This window comes from Pleurodeles waltl, chromosome 2_1 (genome assembly GCF_031143425.1).
Source record: "Pleurodeles waltl isolate 20211129_DDA chromosome 2_1, aPleWal1.hap1.20221129, whole genome shotgun sequence".
NCBI lineage: Eukaryota > Metazoa > Chordata > Amphibia > Caudata > Salamandridae > Pleurodeles > Pleurodeles waltl.
The window spans coordinates 483,970,993-483,986,117 of NC_090438.1; the positions used below are offsets into that span (position 1 = coordinate 483,970,993).

At 44.0% G+C, this 15,125-nt stretch overlaps 1 protein-coding gene across 1 annotated transcript in view; it reads right to left on the minus strand.

The window, feature by feature from the left end:
* DNAAF6 (dynein axonemal assembly factor 6) overlaps nucleotides 1-15,125 on the minus strand; it is a 195,963-nt gene that overhangs the window by 20,189 nt on the left and 160,649 nt on the right. The gene's annotated exons all lie outside the window — the stretch shown is intronic.

Below are 15,125 nucleotides of genomic sequence, written 5' to 3' on the forward strand. Positions count from 1 at the left end.
GTCTTTGTGTCCCTACGGAGTCTGAGATACAGACCTCATTCCAAGGTAACAAGGGTTGGGGGCTCCTTTCATGGGCATGGCATTGGCAGAGTAGGTTTAACAAACCCAGCTCTCATTTAGGTAGGAGGTTAGGCCTATCATATTAGGGTATTAGGGCATATTACACCTCTTATGTTTTTTTCATGCATTGCAAGATGGTGGGGGTCTTTGTAATAATGACTCTCGTCTTCACAGTTCTGTTTCTTGCACTGTTCATTATCCTAAGCATTGCAGCCCATGCAACATATCGCAAATTGCAGTTGTATTAAATAAAAACTATTGAAACTTCACTGCATCTTTGTCATTGCCTGTGTTTGAATGAGACATAATGTATCTGTGAGAAAGGGGTAATCTCCGTTTAACCACGACACTCCATGAGATGTCTTATTCTCGAGTCCATGCGTAAAGGCTGCCACAAATCACCTTTTACTATTGTGTTTTTGGTGAGGTGCTGCTAGTGAGCCAGAAGGATTGGGACGACGGTTGCGACTTGTTGTAGGATAGGCATAGTCGTCTACAAACAAAAGTACTGTCATCCTTAAACTGCAGTCTTGCTTAGAGCAAGAGTCCAAACTATGACATGGCGCCACCAATAATGGTGTTTAGGCACTAACTTACAGATACCCCGACTATCACTGTCTCACAGACAACAAGTACCCTAAGTACCATTATACGGAGACGTCCGTGGTCTTTGGGAAATTCCTCCTCAGCGGAAAAGGTAACACCCGATTAAGTTGTAGGTTGTTCGAGCTTGAATTCATAAAAGGACTTTACTCCCCATTTTGGTGTTCCGTTTTTCTAAACGAATATGGCTAAAGCCATAGACATTCCTGGGAATGCTAGACAAGCACTAACAACACTTATTAGCGCATGGCCTTACAGATGAGGGTGGGGATGTTACTCTTATAAAAGAAGCTAATGAAGCATATCAAACAGAAACATTTTATTGTTGGGTCACCTTTCCTGAGGTAGACGAAAGAACACATACATTCCACACATACAAAATTGCGAACATACCTCAACAAGCATACCAGTATCATGAAATATCACTCACATACCAAGAGCACCAGAACTGGTTTGAATGCGCCCTACCATACATATTACAAAGAGTGAGGCTAGGTCCCTTAAGTAATGATGGACCAAAGTGGCCTTTGTTTGCCACATACACACCTCACCCAGGCATACAAAATATGCAATAGCAGATCTGCGAGATTTATATAATGAATCAGTGACATTATATAGACGATTAGTTCAATTCGTAATGCGAACTTTGAACACCACACCAGCGCGTCCAGCACTGCCAGCACCGGGTGGTTACCAATTGGCTACTGGGATTAATCCACAAACAGTGTATACTATTATGGGTAAAGTACCCACAGAAGGGGAAAAAATGCCGTTCTGGATTGCCCAGAAAACGAATCAGCTGGAAGCTGGGTTTCCCCATAAGGGACCACAGGAATAACACAGACTGCTCACTATGTGCTTGCCCTTTGGGATGGTTCCCTCAGTGGATGACTGCGCCACATTGGGTACAGTCTTCGCTGCCATTTATACTACCACTCATGGTACACCGACACTTGCCTATTTACCGGAAGTGTTAAAACAAATACAGAATGAGCACGGGGCTGCACCAGCCTTGGATTTGGGGATGAAATTAATGCGTAATTTTGACGCGGTTTCCTCAATAATACTCAGTAATATTAAAGGGGAAGCAGTAGCACTGGCAATACGCCAGCATCTCCGGGAAACTCCACACCTGGAACAAGAGAGACAGCTACTCAAAATAATTTCTGAAACCTATACTAGTATAGGGCGGGATAGTTTGGGAGCCAAACCAAAGAAATTGGAATTACAAGGTACCGTCCATAAGGAGCGTACAGAGCAGGCACCAGAGGGCTCTAAAAAGCGCTGGGAAAAACAAAAAGATTTCAAAGATAGAAGAAATAAGAGAGCTGATTCTCCACACCCGAACTCCGAAAGGAGATATAGGCCCTCATTACGAGCCTGGCGGTCTGTGACCGCCAGGCTCGTGGTTGGCGGGAGCACCGCCGACAGCCCGGCGGTGCCCCGCAGGGCATTCTGACCGCAGCGCTTTGGCCGCGGTCAGTGCAGGAAAACCGGCGGTCTCCCGCCGGTTTTCCGCTGCCCGTTGGAATCCTCCAAGGCGGCGCAGCTTGCTGCGCCGCCTTGGGGATTCTGACACCCCCTACCGCCATCCTGTTCCTGGCGGTTCGCCCGCCAGGAACAGGATGGCGGTAGGGGGTGTCGCGGACAGTGAAATACGCGACGGGTGCAGTAGCACCCGTCGCACCTTCCCACTCCGCCGGCTCGATTACGAGCCGGCTTCATTGTGGGAAGGTTGTTTTCCCCTGGGCTGGCGGGCGGCCTTTCGGCGGCCGCCCGCCAGCCCAGGGGAAAGCTTGGAATACCCTCCGCGGTCTCTGGACCGCGGAGCGGTATTTCTGCCGCGCAACATTAGCGGGCGGCCTCCGCTGCCCGTCAATGTTGGAATGGGGGCCATAATCTCAGAAATAGGGAGAATATTAAAACTCCTGACAGATATACTGATTCACGTCCCTCTCGTTCCTTTCAGGAAGCACCGGATAGACGGAGCAAGAGAGGGGGCCGTCCTGATCGATGCCCTGAATACGTGAAACAAAAGAAAGACTCGCCACAGTCTACCATTAAAAAAGAAGAACAGACTCCTCAGCAAAAGCCACAGTTTAAAAAGAAATAGGTGGCAGCACTGACAGTTAAAAATGCCAGTACACTTGAGAACACTGTTGAGGAACAAGACGTGGGTAGTGACTCTGTTAGACAGCGCAGCAGAGGTCATGATATGTCTCCAGAGTCTGTAAGATCATCTGGATGAGACAGCAACTAGCGATTTTATCGCAGTTGAGACTGCGGACAGACGCGTTCTCCCACCCGACAGGGTTTATGATTTAAAAATTCAAATCGAGGGAAACGTGGAGCGCACCATTGGTGTGATATTCTGGGATAAACTTACTAGTGACATCCTATTGGCCGAAAGAGACTGGCCCCCCGAACACGTCTGTAAGCTCCCGCATGGGGAAGATGTCATTTTGCCTTCTTTCTCTGATCTTGTTCCGGAAGCAGAAAAAGAAGCCTATGCTGCTGAATGGGCTTTAGCGCAGGCACAGGCGTTATATCGCAATCATGTAGGTTGGGACAAGGAGTCTCCTTGTCATGTTATTCCCATTGGGTCCACACCGCAACCACAGCCACAATATCCTGTTAAACTTGAAGCAAAAGCTCAGGTGAGGGAAATACTCACCCAGCTGGAATACCAGGGAGTAATTGAGCCCTGCACATCTGCAATGAATAACCCCATATTCCCTGTTGCAAAGCCAGACCATTTATACATAACAGTCATTAATTACAGGCATTTAAATAGTCATACACGCACATATGCTATACAAAACTCACATAGCACGGCACTAAAACAATATCGTGCGTAAAAAATATAAAACAACATAAGACATATCTAATGGCTTTTTCTGCTAGAACTTAGCACATGAAAGTCGGGACCTGAGTGCATTCTCATTTGGCTCTCAGAAACGCTTTTGTCGTTTACCTCAAGGCTATAAAAACAGCCCAGGGCTATTTTCAACCTGTGTAACATCAATATTACATGATATTTATTCAGAGGCGCTGTACTACGTGGATGACATATATCTCACAGACGACGACCTCGACATTCATCTTGTAAGGGTCGATCAGATCATTTTGGGATTTGCAGACCCCGGTTACAAATTTAGCTTTAAGAAAAGTAAGAATTTCTCAGTGTACTGTTCCTGGGATATGAGCTATCGAACGAGGGGAAGATCCTGGCCCCGCACTTTCTAGAAAATTGTGCTCAACTGCACCCTCCTAACACTCTTAAGAAACTGCAGTCATTACTAGGTTTCTTTAACTTTGGCAGAACATACATTCCAGACTATGCACAACGTATCAAGCCACTTTATGACTTGGTTCAGCCCAATTTTTCTAGCAGACACTGGACAGTTGAACACACACGCATCCTTAGGGAAATGCAACAGGACATGCTAGAAGCTAAACATTTGCACACATGTGACAATAAAAAAATTTGGTCATCAGAATAATTGCGGGGGCCATTGGATTTAATTATGTCATCTTCAACGAGGGTGACACGGTACCTATAGCATATAAATCACATTTATACTCTAATGCAGAACAGCGTTTTGCACCTACAGAAAAGATTCTGACGGCCATCATAAAAGAGAGGCCACTTGCCCAGGGGAAACGTATTGTTGTTGTCTCCCCAGTGCTGGCCTTAGAGGCTGTCACCAAAGCAAGCATTCCCAACACTAAAGCATTACATCCACGTTGGATTCAATGAGCAAGGTCTCTGACCGCCACGGATGTCGATTACATTTTTGATCCAAAACTTCAGACACAGGAGTTTCTCCAGTACAAACAAGAGTACCCGTCTCCTCTAAATATCTTGCCATTAGACAGATACCATACTGTCATATACACTGATGGTTCAGCGCAACCGGCTGTAGGTACTAAACATCAATACTCAGCCGCTTGCACAGCCGTGAGCGAAGTGATGGAAGATGGAGTCTTCCACCCTCACAATACCTAAGTGCAGACCTTAGGGGACTGCACAGCTCAGTTGGCTGAACTTAAAGCCCTAATACTAGCGCTAGAACACACAGAGCCAGGAAGCCTGGCTTTAATAGTCTGCGATTCATACTACTGCGTCCAGTCGTTAATCACTGGAAGCTGAACGGGTTCAGAGATTCCAAAGGGAACACCATTAAACACAAAATAATGTGGGGGAGGGTGGCTGATCTTAAGGAGGAAGCTACTGTGTGCCGATGTAGTACATACACTGGGCCACCAACGTGTAGGAGTACATGTTACCAGCAATACATTGGTTGATGAAGCGGCCAAAGCAGCAGTAGCTACGGCTTCTGTGGCTGCAGTGACTCTTTCACAAACGAGATTGTATAATGAAATAATAACTGCCGTGAAAGCTTCGGCTGCAGGCAAGCCCCTTCCAAAGGGATACCCTTCAAATTAGTCTTACCATATCAGTGCACAGAATGTTGCCTATGCAACAATTCCTGGGTTTGGAGATCGAGTGATCCCCAACGAAGACCAGAGATTAGATTAGTAAAAGCAGCCCATGAGGGTGTCGCTTCTGCACATGCTGGTATATCGGCCAAGTTAACACTCTTACAGAAACACTTCTGGTGGCCTGGTCTATGCAGACGGACAAAGAAATATGTCCCTTGCTGTGACATATGCCAGCAAATAAAGCGTTCTAATATCAAACGCCCACCGCAGACATCCCTCTTAGTGTCCAACAGGCCACTACAGTGTGTGTACCTGGACCATTGTGGTCCCCTATAGCCTGATGGTGCATACAAACATAATCTTGTCGCTGTAGATTCTTGTTCTAGATTCCTGTGGGTATGGCCACAGCAGTCGGCTAACGCTCGAACTGTTATAAAAGGATTGCTGATCTTTATCAGTACATATGCAGTTGCAGCATTCCATTCGGACCAGGGACCTGCATTTGCCTCTAAGGCATTCAGGGACACCATGGGGACGATAGGTGTTGAACTCCATTACTCCTCACCATACCATCCCGAGGGAAATTTGGTTGTGGAGAGGCAGAATCGTGATCTAAAGCATTCCTTTACAACTGGAATATTAGACACACAAAAAAGGGAGCACACTGCCTCACACTCCAGCATAAAATAGCCCCAATGCATCATGGTAAATGCAGTCATTTGATTTAAAAATAGAGACATTTTTCAAAAAGTCTTTCACCTTAAGTAGGTGCAGCAAGTGCTGTATCTCTGGACACATGTTTCTGGCTTTCGGCCGTCAGAGAGAAAATATATCTGAAGGGGTTGCTTGAAATGCCGCTGAACGTCTTCCAGAGATACACAGTACTTGCTGCACTTACTAAGGTGAAAGACTGATTACTTTTGTTAATGTGAAACGAATCTGACTGCATTTACAAGGTTGCATTGGGGCCAACTTTTTGCTGGAGTGTGAGGCAGTGTGCTCCCTTTTTATTGCACTGTGTCGAATGACGGCTCCCTTGAGATAACGGGCTGACGAGCCTTGGTGAGGCACCTGCCCACCAGAGTGGTACATAAACCTGAGAAGATGTTTGGTGGCATTTCAAGCAACCCCACAAAATATGCTGCTTTCTGCTGATGACGGGCGAAACCCAGAAACATGTGTCCAGAGATACACAACACTTGCTGCACCTACAAAGGTGAAAGACTTTGATTACTTTTGTTAATGTGAAACGAATCTGACTGCATTTACCAAGATGCATTGGGGCCAACTTTTTGCTGGAGTGTGAGGTAGTGTGCTCCCCTTTTTTTTTTTTTTCCAGCTTGAATATTAGGTTCAAGCCGCAGTGGGCTACATCACCTGTATGGGGTCCAGAGAGCACTGAATAATCTGCCAAGACGGTCCTTGGGGGACACACTCCTTATGGAGGTTCTCTTTGGGATACCTATGTATGTCCCAGATCTTGATGCCTCTGGTATGGTGGCAGTAGAAACACCATTTGATATAAAGGAACATCTCACTGTCTTACAGGAGCTTCAGCAATTTTGTGATGATAAATCATCTACCAGTGCTGCCACCTTAGGAATAAGGGATTTAGCTAAAACTTCGACTGGCTGGATTCCTAAAGTTGGGGATCTGGTTCGTGAGAAGATCTCTGTTAAGAAGGAAGTTGGTCCATCATACATAGCACCTGTACCGGTTTTGGGAATTCAAGGTACCAGGATTGTCATCCTACCACCACTGTCTGGTTCTCGAACTAACAGAATAATTTCCATTGATGACATCAAACTACACCATGTGGCCAATCCTTCACAGTAGACCCTCTCACTACCCAACAGGACAAACATCTACATAGTAGGATGAACAACACTACTACGGACTATGCAACAATGTCCAATGCTGTTCCAGACACCTCGTCGAGCATGGGGAGGGCAGAAAATGAACTTTTGCTAGTTCCAGTCACCACTTCAATGACTACTCCTGTCCAAGATTTGGCTGTTTTTTACACAAACACTTCACAGACTGATGACACTGTCTACCAAGAGCCTCCATGTGAAGTGGACCAAAGTACAAATAATGCACCGGCTCCCGTGTTTGCAGAGACTGGCTCTGGCTGTTTCATAGACATTGATGACTTTTCTTCAGACTCATCCACTACTGGATTGACAATGTTTCAACAAGAAGTAAGCTGTATCAATGGCTTAAAAATAACTATTTAATATACCCATGGAACTACTTATGGTTGTCTGACATTTTCAGCATTATTTTTATGGGTTGATTTTGTGACTGTTTTCTTTTTGCTCATAAATGGTCACTATATTCCTGATCGTTCCTCTGTTGAGCCTGTTGATGAAGTTTTAACTCCATATCATTCCTCGCATAAGGTCCGAAGAGACTTGTCCCTTGTAATTATTACAGCAATACAAATTTCTGATGGAATTGTGTGGGGCAAAGTTCCCTTTGATATATACAGGCCTACAGAGATTATTCAAATACCATACGTCTTCAAAATATCTATGACAGATTTAATTTCACCAGATGTTGTCTCTGATGATTGGGATGTCCAAACAGTTGATTCCATGCTAACTGAAATGAAGGACTATTCCGTTTTTTAAAGTGATGATGTATATGAACATTCAATGAATTATGGGGAAATGTTCTGTTATGACAGTTGAGGACATTACTTCCTACACCGTGTCACTAGACACAGACCAGTATTAAACTACACACAGTGGGAGCATTGTACAACACCACCAGTGGGGAGCCCAAAATACTATATTGATAAATTTACATATTTTTCTGGGCACGACACAAGGAACGCGGAGTCGTATTTTTTCAAATTACATTCAGCACAAATTAGGACAATTTTGTTAACTGACACAAAACTGATTTATTCTGATCCCTTTGTTTCCCTGCTCACAGTTGAAGGTTACGAATGCTGGAAGAGCACTATGGATGTGAAAAGTGTATGGGGAACATGAGATTGGCAGATACAGGGTAGGGAGGCTTTATTTCGAGCATGCCTGTTTCCTGTGCAAATGATTTTCTTAAATGACACTATTCAGCAGACATCCTGTTTGGGGTTAGTAAAAATAAAAGACATGAATACGCCCATTATCTCCACTCCGGCAAGGTTTAAAGATTGGCAATATTTCCTTAATATCACCGGGGAAAGGCTAGATGCAATGGTTAAGGCTGGTACGTATAATTCTTCACTTTCCAGTCCCGGCGGGTGGTTAATATGGCCAACAGACACTAATGAGTGTCAAGCGCGTTTTTTGAACTCTTCAGCGGGTTTTTCAATTAACAGGCCAGACCCTCGCTTTGTATCGGGTCAACATACAGGTATAGTTATGACATACAGTGTGGGTACACTGTGCCAACAATGGGTACAGACTAACACGTTAGCCGCAATTAAAAAACATCTGAACACTCTTTCTGAAGATGTAGATTTGCAGGGTTTTCTGCTGGGTCCTAGAAAACAGCGCTCGAAAAGGTTCCTATATGCTATGTATAATAAAATTTAGAAACTTTCACAGATTGAGGCTGCTGTGCGTTTAAGGCAATTGGATAAGGAAAGCTTAGAGAAGGCTTTAGCAGTTGTCGACAATGGCATGAATACTCTGTCCAACAGGATTTATCCACTATCAAATATAGTGTCATCTGCTATTGATATCACTCAGACAGACTTGTCCCAATTATATCATGGACAGACACAGCTACGTTCCATCATGAAGCTGGGTTGGACTTTACAGACACTGAAAAATGGCCGCATTCCATGGAAATATATTAACGGGAGTGAAGTATTCACTGCTTTGAATTTTTCCGGGGAACAACAGACAATGGCTAAAAGAGAAGCTAGTTTCACCATGCTTCACGTAGAAAAGCTAGACAAGTTGCCCTTCACTGTAGCAGAGAATCCTTCAACTATTTGGCTCTTACATGGCATAATTAATTTACCCATTTCGACCTTTTGTTTCTCAAGCTGCCTGAAACATCTTGCAGTGGGATGGTACGAGCAACTAGGAGATAGCTATATTAAGGAAGAGTGGGAGTTGCTCTTTGATTATAAATGTCTGAACGGCGAAACAGAGGTCTTTCTTAGCGGAAGCGAGTGTGAGACTACTGTTAGTCATTCGATGATATGTAAGCAGGTGTCCCTTCACGGCCTTTGCAATGTGGGGGGGTCGCGAACTTGGCCTGTTTTCTGAAGGGTACTCCCGTCCCTTTGATTCGCCCGGTATTTCATGTACTTTCCAATGGAAGTTATGTGGTACTGAACGATCAAAGTTGTTGCGGCATGCGACCAGGAACTGCCTACGCAATCTCAGTCTCGCAGGTCCTTACGTGTTGTGGACATGTTTTATTCTCCCCCATACAAGAGATAAAAGTATCTGACATGTGGCCCCACATAGATACTATTAATGTTAACTATCACAAGCTGAGCAGGCTAAAGCCGCTATTGTTTAAAAAACAGGTTGCCTTGACATCTTCCAGAGAGACGTATGCTCTCCAGATATGTTGAGACATTTGAACAAATAAAATGTACATCAATAAATATTTGCCAGTGTCATTGCAGAAACTAACACATTAAAACCAATTAAATATACGCTGGGAAGTCCCTGGGGTTAAAGTGATATGAATTCAGCCATAGAATCACATTTGAAATTGATTGAGGGAGGAAAGAAAAAAAACAGTTGCTCATTTGATTGTGGATAGTATTACAGTGACACCATAAGGAACAAATGTGCTAACTGAAGCAGTATTGGTATATTATTTGGAAAAATACTATGAGTATAATACCCTTTTACTGGGGTCGATCTTCCCTTACGTTGATGAACCAAGGTCCGGAAAGGACTGGTGAAGTTTAGATCTTCATTTCCTCTGCAAATTGAGTCGCCACTTCAAATTCAGTAGGAGAAAGGAGTAGAGTTGGATCACATGTTTAAGTGTGGAGTCTGTCCATTGCAAGCTTTGGCTTTTCCTTTAAACATGTTCGCCGAATATTCTATACACATCCTACAGTGATTCAGTCTGTGTTTTGACTCCATTGGGAGATATTCAACCCCCTCACAAATTTAAGGCTCCGTGACCATACATGACCAATGTCTGCTTTGTCCCTAAAACATGGCAGGCTCTTAATAAGTATAACATCCTTTTTCAGGACTTTTATGATTTGCAGGTTGCTCTCATACCCTAACGTGGCATGCACTCTATTGTTCATGATCAATGATATTTCAAACTTGGACCCATGTTAGATTTTTGTAGCCTGGCTAGAGGCTGGGGCACCACTGCCAGGCATCTTCCACCTCAACAACTGCATTTATATGGCTACATGTAGGGTGAAAGCACAGGTGTGGCTCCTCACTGCTTTGCTTACCTTGCTTGGTTATCTTCCTTGATTCTGTCTGGGTTGCATGGTCTAGTACAATGCTCACAGGAGGTTTGCAGCAAAGCAGGTCTAGTAGGCTAGTGTTGGTTTCCTTACAAGCAAACAGTGGATGTATAATATTGATGTCAGTATTTGTTGAGTTCAATGCTGTGTTGGTCATTCATGTCTGTCTCTTTTCACATATTTCACTCTTATTGTCCATCACCCTGGCATTTCACATGCCAGGATCTAATCTTCAGAAAACAAATCAGTTCCAGGAGACTTAGGTCCAGTCCATATGCCCTCGCTGATTTTTTTTAGAGACCTAATGAGTCACTTCCCTGGCTAAGTGTGTTTTCTGTGTTATGCCACCCATTCTGTAGATGACTGGAAATGCTGGGTCTAGTGCATTTTCAGAGTGTGTTTGAGACCCAGAAATTAGACCTTGGGAAACTAGCCTAATGTCAGCATTTGTCTTTTTTTTTTTTTTACTATGCATAGTAGGAACCGCGAACCCTGCTACTGCTGGATTAACATTTGCAGTGTCTGCCAGGTTTTATTTTACTCTCCTTGTAAGTCCTCCTTGGAGGCAGAGTTCTTTGTAGACTTCAGGTTTTTATCTGAGAATGCCCAAGTGAATCTCAGGAAGGCCTATTTTGCTCATGATATCCATTCCATCTAGCATTCTAAGTTGCTGCTGCTGGTGCTCCAACTTTCTCTTTCTCCGCTCACCCTTTTCTAAAATTAGTTTTATGAAGGTCACTTGGGCTAGAGAGGTTTGTCTTATGGATCATCATGCCGGACAAGAACACCCATCCCTCCTCAAACAAATTATCCTGTTTGTTCTAGGTTAAGGGGGCTCTATAATACCTTTTTAATTGGTCTTGTGGATGATCTTGAAACACAATGTGAATTGGGTTTGGGGCAAAGTGATGGCTGTTGGCAAATAAGCATCACTTGCCAGTGGGGTAAGGAATCTACAATCATACCGGGAGATTTATTGCACAGAGTGACATGGTAAGTAGTTTAGTTATTGGCCTGGAATAGTTTCACCCATTCTCCAGAAGTCTAAGGAGATGGAAACTGGCAGATGCGACCTGGTTGATTTGAGAAGCTCAAATGATTGTCAAATAGCACTCATATGTTTTTTGCTTTCTTTTGAGCCAGTGAAGGTTCCTAATACTCTTGGAAACAGAATTTAATTTTGCTATTCCCAAGAGTAAGAGTGCAGTTGCATTTTGAAGGGATTGAAGATTCAGTAGCAAGCCTTTTGGGGTACCCAGATATAAAGCACTGCAATAATCTAATTTAAGTGCCACCACCACCACCATTTTCTGCATTTCTGCTGAATGAGTGGAAGTATTTTCATCAGAACTCTAAAGAGATAGAAACAGACCTGGTTGATTTGAGCTGAGAAGCTCAATTGATTGTGGAATAGCACTCATAAGTGTTTCGCTTTCTAAACGGGGCAAGGAATGTGCCCAAGATTTGCAGGCCACCACGACATATTCCAAAAAGAGGTATCCTACCGAAAATATTTATGTATTTTCTGAATTCAACCAGTTTTCCTGCATCCAGATGACTGCATTACCCAGACAATTGTGAAAGTTGCTGGCAACCTCATTCACATCAGATGATATAGACACCACTATTTGTTTGTCATCTGCAAAGGATACTGCCATAAACCCATATGAGCAAATACGTTTCGTCAGGGGGATAACAAAGATGTTGAAAAGTGTGAGCGACAAAGATGATCCTTGAGGTACCCCGCAGGGTAAAGAGAGAGGGTCTGATGTAAACTCCCCAAGGACACCCTTTGTTCTCTATTTGACAGGAATGATTGTAGGATGTTAAGGGGGCCACCTCTAATTCCAACACTCTCTTGAATTCTAACAAGCATAGAATGGTTCATTGTATCAAGTGCGGCAGACAGATCAAGAAGTATAAGTGCAGCCCTCCCTCCTTGATCCACTTGTTTCCGTATCTCCTCTGAGGCAATCACTAGAGCGGACTCCATATAGTGTTGCGGTCTAAAACCATGTTGGAAAGAATCCACAACAGTGTACGCATCTAGGAAGCACATCAGGTCTTCACGGCTTGCCTTTTCCAATATTTTTGTGGGGAGTGGAAGCCAGGATATGGGGCGATAATGTTTAGTATTACCCAGATCCCGGGAGGCTTTTTTTTTTGCAACAGACATACCAATGCTTTTTTAAAATTTATTGGATAGTAGCCTTAAGTTAGCATCTTATTGAAAAAGGGAGTCAGGTGCCTAGATATCCTATTTGTGCCATCTCCTGCCTGTTCTCAAGGCCTCCAAAGCCTTCGTTCTCCCTAAACAATCTGAGCCTTCTGAGCACACCTTAGGCAGCCTATTCTGGGTTGTCGTGGTGGCTATGCCTAGCATTAGGTGCTAGCGGCTAAGGGCAAGTTCAGTAGTTTTCACACATTCTGCTAAACCAAAAACAACTGAGACTTCAAGACTCCAGTGAGCCTCTGTCTAAGTGGCAATTTGCAGGTGATGTGTGTAATGGGAAAGCTGCAGGGAGCACCATCAGCTACACCAGTTGCCCACAGTCACTGATGGAGTTGCTCCCACAGGGTGCTCACACCTAGGGTAGTCCACTTCCCACGTAGCTGCAAAAGGAATGCATTTCGGAGCAACTCATTTTTGCAACATGTGCAAAACAGAGGATGGAGGTAGCCTACCAAATTAGAAATGTTTAATGCTAACATTGCTGAAGCTTGATGGAGTCCACAGACTAGAAGTTATTGGATGACACGAGAAACAGGTTTCTATTGAAGGGCAGGATTTGCCTTTTGTCATGTCTTGCCCTTTTGTTTTCTTCAGGTGTCACATCTGTCAGGTTTATTAAGTAGGTGGGAAGTCAGAGAACTGTTTAGGAATGCATAGTTAGGCTTTGATCCTGACCAGCCCTTTTTTCCCATGGAGGCTCTTCTCCCAAAAGGCTGATAAGTGTAATGCTTGGGCCTTCTTTCTCTTTTGGTTATCTCGGCGAAAGATTCCCAGCTCAACCACTCCTTCCTGCTGTAACATGATGACAAAGACTAAAGACCTGATTTAAAACTCGGTGGGCGGGTTATTCCATCATAATGGTGACGGAAATACTGTCTGCTGAAATCTAAATCCTATAGGATATAATGCTATTTAGATTTCAGCGGATGGGATATCCGTCACCGTTGTGGTGGAGTAACCCATCCGCCGAGATTTAAATCAGGCCCTCTGTGTGGCTTGTTTGGACATGGATACAGGTGTCAGAAATGGATACAAAGCGTCAAAATTATTTCAAACCAGTCCCAGCACTGTGCCAGGGGAATACACAAATTACGTTAGAAAATATTTTATGAGAAGGGAATTGAAACCACAAGTTATGTTCCAGGCCTTCTCAGTAATCAGCGTACATGATAGCCCACAATGTGGGGGAGATTATTCTGAAATCGACAGCTTTGTCTTTAACTGCCAGCTTCCCAGTCAGTTGAGGGAACATCAAGGGGGAGTTTGCAACTTTTTGCTGAAGCGGTTGAGGATTAACTTTGGATGAGGAGTTTGCTTTGCTGCTTAAAGAGATGTGGTGGAGGTGTCCCTGCAGAAGTCTGCCCAGAGGAGAACCAAGCCACATTTGCCTGGTGCAAGAGCAGATCAAATAGAGGAGAGATCCGACAAGTAAGCACAGATGACCACTGTATTTTAATTAACCAACAGAAGACAGGAGTTGAAAGGATCTTTGGTTAGCTTCTGCGCCCCCTGGCTGTTCAAGCACCTGTCATTGATATCAACCAACTGGATCTTATTAGCATGCTGGCCCTCCTCAATGGACTGGGATAGTTCAGTTTGATTGCTAGACTGATATGACAGTCCTCCATAGCCAAGTAAGGTTTTCTGTGAGTCCCAGACCTTCCTGTCCCTGAAAAACTAGATTGAGTGCTATTGTGCGCAATGCTGGGGAGTACACTGGTGTGACATTTGCCTCTATTCACTTCCAAAGTCTGAGGTTCTGGCACATGGGTTCAAGGGGGTCAACTTCATCTCTACTAGTAACTCCCAATTCAGTGGCAACACTGGATGGGACTCTCTCTTGTTTGGAAGGCAGGTTTGTTTGAACCTGGGACCAGTTTGCAGACATGACTGTTCACGTGGCCAGAGTAAAACTACTCTGCAAGATAACAAGAGTGGAAAAGAGATGGACTGGGACAAAGTTTAGCCAACCCTAATTCTCCCTGGTACCATAAACATATGTAACGATTGGCAAACATCAGGGGGGTTTGACAAAGAGACATGCTGCCCTTAGGCTACCACAATGGCACATTGGCCATGTATGGCAAAACAATGGCATTAATTTTTATATTCAGCTCTACCAGCCACATCTGAAAGTGGGCAATATAAAAAAATAAGAAGAATTGCAGCAACCAAGCAAGAAACCGAAAGGCACGTGTGGTGGACGAAACCATCAACTTTTTAAACAAATACAGCAGCAAGCACTGCTGCTAAAATGTTGGCATTTAAGGCACTGTATTTTCTGATCAATGTCGTTCCTCCTATGCAGAGGTAAAACGAAGTTAATAGCAAACAACTGGTAGCCGTTTTGCAGTATAACTATGCAGATTG